Source organism: Sinohyriopsis cumingii, chromosome 3, assembly GCF_028554795.1.
Source record: "Sinohyriopsis cumingii isolate HCF-2022 chromosome 3, ASM2855479v2, whole genome shotgun sequence".
NCBI classification, from domain to species: domain Eukaryota; kingdom Metazoa; phylum Mollusca; class Bivalvia; order Unionida; family Unionidae; genus Sinohyriopsis; species Sinohyriopsis cumingii.
Genome location: NC_142963.1, coordinates 142091311 through 142101303, shown reverse-complemented (window position 1 = coordinate 142101303; position 9993 = coordinate 142091311). Strand labels below are relative to the sequence as shown.

The following is a 9993-nucleotide window of genomic DNA, read 5'->3' as shown; positions in this document are numbered from 1 at the left end:
CTAGTTTCATACACAACATACTAGACTCTCAGTTTTCAATATTTGGCTTTCAGTTGGCTGCATTTGTGCAAGAATATGCTATAAGGTGTGTACAAAGACAAGGCAGATAATAAATAGTTGTAAAGTGGGGAGAAAGTTACTAATTTCTCATGAATTGTAAGTTCTCAGATTCATTTTTTTCTCTACTGCAAAACAAAGTCACTTGATCTACAGTGACAAAATTGTAATAATCTGACTCGGTACCTGAATGACTCCATATGTAAAGTCACTTGTTTTGTTTTATAGAGTTCATTAATCAGTAAAGTGGAGCTGTAACATTATCCTCAGAACAGCTAGTTATCATTGGAGTAAATGTTGGGGCACCTGTCAAATATATTGTTCACTCAATTAAATGCTTTCTTGAATCAGCCTGGAAGTGAACAATAAAATTAGCTAAATGATGAGGTTGGTACAGTTATTTTCTTGTAAGTATTGAGAACTTTAATTTGTGATTGAATAATGCAATTACTTACCTTCCTTTGCTTTCTTTGTAATCATGTAGTCTTGGTATGGGGTGACTATGGTATGAGAAGCTAGTGAAAGGGAAAACCACATATCAGCAAGCACTCAGTCTGAAATTGTCAGAGCCAGACACAGTGTTACCACAAGAGCAGTTAAATCAAGGAAACCTTCTTAGAGTTTGTTTGAGGTTGGAAATATTTTTCTTGCAGAAAGGTTTTTGAGAAAGGTAAGAATTTTTACATTCATGTTCCAGTAATATAAAATCCTACCTGTCCTTGTAGATACCTTTATAATCAGTAAGAAACCTGTCCTATGGACACCTTGATATTCAGGACACCTGAGTATACAAGACTGAGTCTTTGGGATAGCTTTGTGTTAATTTCCATAACATGTTTAACTCTGGGACCACAATGGACATTTTTCCCCTCTCAGGTGACCTTTATAGAGATCTTGGTAACTTGTCTATCAGTTTGAAACTAAAACCATTTCCATGGCATATCCCCATATTTTTTATATGACTCCTCCCCCTCCCCCATACACCCTCCCATACCTGCCCCTCCTGATCCAAACAGGCTTGCAGCTATGACTGAGGTGTTATAACCCAAACCCCATCACAGATGTGTTGTCATGCTTTCTATGAATGTATGTAGCAAGCATACTAGTTAAAAGCTTTGTATATTTCACCTTTGACAATTCTTCTACTTGGAATTCAGAGGAGGATCTGAAAAACTATCTCACTTGCAAGTGGTCCCCAAATGAAAGAGTGTGTGCCAAATACAGTGAATATTTATCCAGTGGTTTACTGGCACATCGATGGGCAAACAAATGGACTGATGTGTGACAGATGGCTGGACAAACAAATGAACTAACATGTAACAGATAGATGGTCAAACAAATATGCCAACATGTGACACTTGGATGGGCAAACAAATGGACTGACATGTGACAGATGCATGGGCAAACCAATCTGCCAACGTGTGACAGATGAATGTTATTACACTATCTCCTACACAGATCATAAGGTTGTGAAAGCTATAAGGCCAAAAGAATGTGTTTCTGGTGCAGTAGGAAACACATATTGTTTTTCTTTTGCCATACATGTGACAAATGTAACATTTCTAATCACAAAGCTGAAGTAGCTATTTGAACAGACAGATGGATTATATTCCAGTATCTCCTACCTAGACACTAATTTGCAAAGGCTGTTACATATGACAAAACATATTTAAGTTTTGATGCAAATTTCAGTAGCAGGTCCATTAGACATGTTTTCTTCAGTTGTAAATTCTGCATGGTTTGACAGTTTTAGAATTTGTTCTTTTTGCTATGTACCTGCAATAAAAACACCCATCTGTAACAGCGACACTTTTTTATCAAGCTTGCCTTGTCAGTACCTTGCCTTGTCAGTAGCCTGCCTTGTCAGTAGCTCATGTAGTGGATATTTAATTGTCATCTGCGAGTACATCCATACGCCTCTCTCTGCATCCGGACTGCTTTGGTTGCCTAAGTTGTTAGAGCGTCTGCATCCGGACTGCTTTGGTTGCCTAAGTTGTTAGAGCGTCTGCATCCGGACTGCTTTGGTTGCCTAAGTTGTTAGAGCATCTGCATCCGGACTGCTTTGGTTGCCTAAGTTGTTAGAGCGTCTGCATCCGGACTGCTTTGGTTGCCTAAGTTGTTAGAGCGTCTGCATCCAGACTGATTTGGTTGCCTAAGTTGATAGAGCGTCTGCATCTGGACTGCTTTGGTTGCCTAAGTTGTTAGAGCGTCTGCATCCGGACTGCTTTGGTTGCCTAAGTTGTTAGAGCGTCTGCATCCGGACTGCTTTGGTTGCCTAAGTTGTTAGAGCATCTGCATCCGGACTGCTTTGGTTGCCTAAGTTGTTTGAGCGTCTGCATCCGGACTGCTTTGGTTGCCTAAGTTGTTAGAGCGTCTGCATCCGGACTGCTTTGGTTGCCTAAGTTGTTAGAGCGTCTGCATCCGGACTGCTTTGGTTGCCTAAGTTGTTAGAGCGTCTGCATCCGGACTGCTTTGGTTGCCTAAGTTGTTTGAGCGTCTGCATCCGGACTGCTTTGGTTGCCTAAGTTGTTAGAGCGTCTGCATCCGGACTGCTTTGGTTGCCTAAGTTGTTAGAGCGTCTGCATCCGGACTGCTTTGGTTGCCTAAGTTGTTAGAGCGTCTGCATCCGGACTGCTTTGGTTGCCTAAGTTGTTAGAGCATCTGCCTCTGATGTGGGAGATCGTGAATTTGAACCCTGGCTGAGTCATTTTAAAGACTTAGAAAAAATAACACTAACAGCTGCCTCGCTTGGCACTCAGCATTAAGAGGTTAGTGTTTGGACTGGTCATCCTGGTGTCAGGATAATGTGACTGGGTGGGACCTGATGCTACATGTCTGCGGCATGATGCTCCAGTGCTAGACATCACTATAAACTGCCAGACTGCAGACATAGAGATATCACTGAAAAATCGTTAAAGCTGCATTAAAAATCCAGATCACACACACATACACAAACACACACGCACACACACAGACATAGAGTCTCTGCATGCATCCAAACTGAAGATTACCTTCATCATGAAGTGTTTTTACTTTAGTTTTATTTCAGCACCATTTTATACCATCTTCTTCAGATTTTGAAGATTTTGAATATAATTTTAGTATGCACCAACAGCCATCATTATTAGAAAGCAGACTCAAAAGGCAGGCCATGGTAGGCATCATGATTTCAAACCGGACCCATGATTGGTTGTTATACATGTACATGGGTTTTAGCATTGAATGCCATTCTGAACACTTGATATTAAGTCAGTTTGAATGGGATGTGATCTGCCCATACTTTATTTTTGTGTTTATCAATTTAGTGGTTGTGCAAAATTTTATACTTTTTATTTATACCCAAATTTTTGGATGGGGAAGGATTAAAGATATTGGATTTTTAAATTCCTGGATGCAATAATCGTGAAATCTATATAAAAAAAATTGGTATCCCATAAATACAAGTGAGTTCATTATTTCCCAAGTATTAATTCTGAAATAAAAATAGTTTCTGTATCTTATTATAATTAACAGTATCATAGTCAGGGCTGTATATTTTTTTACTACATAACAAGACCATACTCAGGGCTTTTTTATTTAAAACTAAATAACAACACCATATTCAGGGCTATTTTATTTAAAACTACATAACACCATACTCATGGCTATTTTATTTAAAACTACATAACAACACCATACTCTGAGGGCTGTATATTTTTAAACTATCATAACAACACAATACTCAGGGCTATTTTATTTAAAACTAAATAACAAGACCATACTCATGGCTATTTTATTTCAAACTACGTAACAACACCATGCTCAGGTCTATTTTATTTAAATCTAAATAACAACACCATACTCAGGGCTATTTAATTTAAAACTACATATTAACAACACCATACTCATGGCTATTTTATTTCAAACTACAAAACAATACCATACTCTGAGGGCTGTATATTTTTAAACTACATAACAACACCATACTCAGGGCTATTTTATTTAAATCTAAATAACAATACCATACTCAGGGCTATTTAATTTAAAACTACATATTAACAATACCATACTCATGGCTGTATATTTTTCAACTACATAACAAGACCATTCTCATGGCTGTATATTTTTCAACTACATAACAAGACCATTCTTATGGCTGTATAGTTTGCACTACATGCCATATTAAAAGCAATTGTCAGATGATAAGCTGATGTTTGTTGATAAATCCACCCTGGCAGTTTTAAAAGTTTAACAAACATTTACCGATAATAAGACCCCTGGTCGTGTAAAGGATGAAATACTGTAATAATTTGGTATACAGTAGTTAACACTGCTGTAATGGCTACCTCTGAAGGACAAGGTCACCAACCTCAGGCTCAATATTTGTACAGCCTCCTGAGATAGAAGCACAAGGTCAAGTTCAGGACACCCCTTCCCCCAAATCTAACAAGATATGTATAATACCTGGAATACATTTGCTTGTATGTATTGCTCACCATACTGCTAATATTGTGTATATACCCAGATCTGCATTAATGTACCATTTGATATGATCCATTATTCTCAACACTTTCTTAATGCAAAACTCCAGTTGAATCTCGGAGTCCAGAAACTCTGAAGTTTTGTAATTTTGATTAAAATGAAGTGTGAATCACTAGATGATATCTTTATTTTCTTTACAGCATGCCAAATTTAAATTATGAACACTTAAATATAAATCTAGTATATATTTCAATTTCGAAAGTACACTGTACATGTATACATAAAAGTATCAAATCTGAATTTAAGCTTAAATTTGAGTTTCTTGCTAAATTGTTTCACGAGAGGTACAGAGTGTATATTATTTATTCCACTTATAATTCCAAGCACGATCTGCAGTAGTAAATCTGGGTTTATGATGTCTTGGTCTGACATGTTGTTTATGGTTAAACAGATTATGTCTTTGAAATAGAGGGTTTATAGTCAATGAAAGACTTCAAACTCCACTGATTGTTTTTAATTTATTTTTACTAAATGCCAATAAGCCTGAGTGAATTCATGCATACAAATTACAAGACTATGTGAACTGGTGGTGACTCCCTATAATCAAATCAGACTGGTGTTTATTAGACCCAACAGAAGTATTGCTTTCAATATCTCATTAAGAATATGGGAACTTGTAGTCTCATTAAGAATACAGAAACTGGTGGTCTCATTAAGAATACAGAAACTGGTGGTCTTATTAAGAATACAGAAACTGGTGGTCTCATTAAGAATACAGAAACTGGTGGTCTTATTAAGAATACAGAAACTGGTGGTCTCATTAAGAATACAGAAACTGGAAGTCTCATTAGTAATATGAGAACTAGTAGTCTCACTAAGAATATGGGAACTGGTGGTCTCATTAAGAATACATGAACTGGTGGTCTCATTAAGAATACATGAACTGGTGGTCTCATTAAGAATATAGAAACTGATGGTCTCATTAAGAATACAGAAACTGGTGGTCTCATTAAGAATACAGAAACCGGTAGTCTCAATAATAATATGAGAACTAGTAGTCTAATTAAGAATATTGGAACTGGTGGTCTCATTAAGAATACATGAACTGGTGGTCTCATTAAGAATACAGAAACTGGTAGTCTCATTAATAATATGAGAACTAGTAGTCTCACTAACAATATGTGAACTGGTAGAGTCATTAAGAATGCAGAAACTGATGGTCTCATTAAGAATACAGAAACTGATGGTCTCATTAAGAATACAGAAACTGGTGGTCCCATCAGTAATATGAGAACTAGTAGTCTCACTAAGAATACAGAAACTGGTGGTCTCATTAAGAATACAGAAACTGGTAGTCTCATTAATAATATGAGAACTAGTACTCTCACTAAGAATATGTGAACTGATAGTGTCATTAAGAATACAGAAACTGGTAGTCTCATTAATAATATGAGAACTAGTAGTCTCACTAAGAATATGTGAACTGGTAGTGTCATTAAGAATACAGAAACTGATGGTCTCATTAAGAATACAGAAACTGATGGTCTCATTAAGAATACAGAAACTGATGGTCTCATTAAGAATACATGAACTGGTGGTCTCATTAAGAATACATGAACTGGTAGTCTCATTGAGAATACAGAAACTGGTGGTCTCTAACAATATGGGAACTGTTGGTTTAATTAAGAATATTTGTATTGGTGGTCTCATTAAGAATATGGGAACTGATGATCTCATTGAGAATATGTGAACTGGTGGTCTCATTAAGAATACAGAAACTGATGGTCTCATTAAGAATACAGAAACTGGTAGTCTCATTAATAATATGAGAACTAGTAGTCTCACTAAGAATATGGGAACTGGTTGTCTAATTAAGAATACAGAAACTGGTGGTCTCATTAAAAATACATGAACTGGTGGTCTCATTAAGAATACATGAACTGGTAGTCTCATTGAGAATACAAAAACTGGTGGTCTCTTTAACAATATGGGAACTGTTGGTCTAATTAAGAATATTTGAATTGGTGGTCTCCTTAGGAATATGGGAATCGGTAGTCTCATTCAGATATGGGAATTGTCAGTCTTATTAATAATATAGGAACTGGGGGTATCATTTATGTAAATATTAACAATAACATTTGTGATGATGATTACAGTTTATAGTCACTTAAGATTGCTTTTACAGAGTGTGCATAATGCCTCCAAAACAATCCTTTGCAAATTTAGTAAAAGAATCAAATGATATCGACTTCGTAACTTTTTTGATACTAAATTTCTCTGGATGGATGCAATCTTTCTTGGAAATGTTACTTGTATATATATTTCTTTTTTATTCAAGGATGAGATTTACAAACATTTGTCAAGATTCCTGCAGGACATCAAAATTAAACAAATGAATGATGACTGGGCATCAGAGAATTCTTAATTTTTAACTGGAAATTAAATTTAACTACCTTAGTCATAGACCAGAAGGACATATGTTTTGACCTTTTGTCTGGTATCTGGCATCCATTAGCACAGGTTTTGACCTTTTGTCTGGTATCTGGCATCCATTAGCACAGGTTTTGACCTTTTGTCTGGTATCTGGCATCCATTATCATAGTTTTTTACCTTTTGTCTGGTATCTGGTATCCATTATCATATGTTTTGACCTTTTGTCTGGTATCTGGCATCCATTAGCACAGGTTTTGACCTTTTGTCTGGTATCTGGCATCCATTATCATATGTTTTGACCTTTTGTCTGGTATCTGGCATCCATTAGCACAGGTTTTGACCTTTTGTCTGGTATCTGGCATCCTTTAGCACAAGTTTATTATGACAAGTATTCCTAAACTACTCTGAGTATTGTGAAACTTTACAAACACATTCAACCCAGGGTCTAGCTGGTCATACATGACATTGGTGCCATTTGGACATCCAGTATGGCCATCATGGCAGCCATCTTGAATATCTTTGTTATCACTACAACTCTTGAATGATAGTCCTATTAACATGGCATTTTCACCTAAAGATTTCTTTTGATGTCACTTTGGTTCCAAATGAAAATATTTTGCTAATCTGACATCCAGTATGGCTGCCATGGTGGCCATCTTGAAAATATTTCTATTGCTACTCTTGAATGGCTGACTGGCTGTATCAACATGTGGGTTTTATGAAATGGTTTCTATTTTAGTTAGTCCTAAATGAAAGGGGTACCAGTCTGATGTCCAGTATGGCTGCCAAATTCTTTGTATAGCTACATTTCCTGAATTGATCTTTGGATTGTGGTTATCAGTAAATGACTTCTTATGATTTCTGGGTGTCTCCAAAATGTAATAAAAATCTTGTTATTGCTACTCTTCCTGAATGGATGGTCATATATATGGATAATAGGTTTTCACTAAAACATTTTTTATGACATGTAGGTCCGGAATGAAAATGGTGCTGATCTGACATCCAGTACACCCACTATGGTGGCCATCTTGAAAATCATGCTGCAGCTATTTCTGTAGTAATTACTTAGGGATTTCACTAAAAGACTTCTTTTGATAACTAGGTGGTCCTAAATTAAATTAGTGCCTATGAGACTGGTATCTTGCTTGTAAACATGTTAACTCAAACAAAAGAAAATGTATACTTTTGTTAACAAAATAGTTATTTTGACGTTTCTAAACACTGTCATAAATGGTTTGAATATTCAGCAGTTAAAGAGAAGAAACATGCTTATCTGGGACTGATGGAAATTTTTTTAGCTGGTAGGATATCAGTCCTTTTAAGAGATTCTTGTTTATTAGTGAAATCACTCAGGCATATCATGGAGTCCATTATTATTCTTATATATGTATATTATAAGATGTATCCATCTTGGACATAAATCCCACCTATCTCAGCAAGTGTGTGTCTTAACTTCCAATCTGAGACTGTTTTGTGTACTAGAAAATGTAAGCTTGTGATATGTCATTATTGATTTATTTTCCTGGGTAGCAATTCAAGTTGGGGTCAGAGATAAAAAGGAAATGACAATTTTTGAAAATGATAAAGACCAACGGAGATGTCAACATTTTTCACAATTTTGTACAGTGACTAATCTTTTAAAGCAAGATTAAACAGTAGATAAATTAGACCTCTTCCTGGGGAAGATATATGTAATTTGTCACTCCAATTGGAGCAAAATCCAAGGACACTACATGGTAAATGACCCAGCTTATTTCTGTGGCATATTTCAAATCCACACCCTTTCAGTTGTGAGTTCAGCATGTTAACCTCGCAGCCATTGTGGCTTGTTGCCTTTGTATGAGTAGAACCCCTCTTAAGGGGAAAAATAGCTAGAGTAAAATGTTATGTAAGGAACTCACTTCTCCTGACTTGGCAGTTATATGGACTGACCAAGTATTTTCCAGATACATAATTTATTCTATATAAATGTAATAGTTTTATCTAAGAAAATCCATGTCTACTATTAACTTGAGGATCAACACCAACACCGTTAATCTTAAAGTTAAGTCTTGATTTAAGATTTCTAATTAGTCAATTTTAAGTCAGTACTTTTGGGGAAGGAGGAGCTGTAGTAATTCAGTTGACAGAGTGTTTAACTCGTAATTCAAAGGTTGTGGGTTCAATACCCACCCAGGGACATGGCCTGAATTGGCTGTCTTTGTCTGTCCTTAGGAAAGGCACTTGGCGGCTCCCATTTCCTTGGCATGATTTAGCCAATAATTTGTGAAAATTGCCATAAAAACTCCTTAAAAATCCAAAGAAAATCAAGTATCTTTTTTTCAACCAGATCCAGGGGCCATACATTCACCTTAAGGCATTTACATCTGTAGTTGAGATGATGTGATATTCTGCTTATAGAGCTTCCCATGTGAGATAATTTCATTGCACATAGAGCTACCCATGTGAGATAATTTCATTGCACATAGAGCTACCCATGTGAGATAATTTCATTGCACATAGGTTGCTGTTTATCTTTTTTTACACCTTCTCTATTGGCCACTCTGGCTGTTCTAAGCGGTTGGTGCTTCCACCTCTGATGCAGGAGGTCGTGGGATAGAACCATGGCAGAGTCATGCCAAAGACTTATAAAAATGGTACTAGCAGCTGCCTCACTTGCCACAATCTCTAATTTTAAAATCTTGCTATAGCTGAAAAATGGTTTCAACACTCTGCAGTTAAACTAAAGGAATTGTCATATCTTGGATTTTTTGAAATTCTTTTCATCATGAAGATCATCAATCTGTCACAGGGACTCTTATTTTTCAGGTCTTATGTTACATTTTATAAGTTTAAACATATTCCTTGATTATGCAAAAGTTAATGTGACAACCACGAAAATGTGTTGACTCAACTTGTCACCCTGTAATGACTAATTGTCAGGTATTTTCATTGTACCATATATGAACTGTATATAGTTTCTTTGAAATTATCACTTGTCTAAATTTCCTGTGACTGTAAAACTCTATCGACAAAATAGCAGTATAATTTCAAAGTACCTTC

General features: G+C 36.1%; 1 protein-coding gene across 3 annotated transcripts in view; it reads left to right on the top strand.

The window, feature by feature from the left end:
• Positions 1–591: 591 nt before the first annotated feature.
• Positions 592–9993, top strand: part of LOC149803978 (uncharacterized) — a 170245-nt gene continuing 160843 nt past the window's right edge. Inside the window, exon 1 of one of the 3 annotated variants that reach the window (XM_089953833.1) lies at positions 592–727. The gene's annotated coding sequence lies outside the window, so the exon portion shown is untranslated. The remainder of the gene's footprint in view (positions 728–9993) is intronic. The other 2 variants (XM_089953832.1, XM_089953834.1) reach the window with 2 other exon arrangements.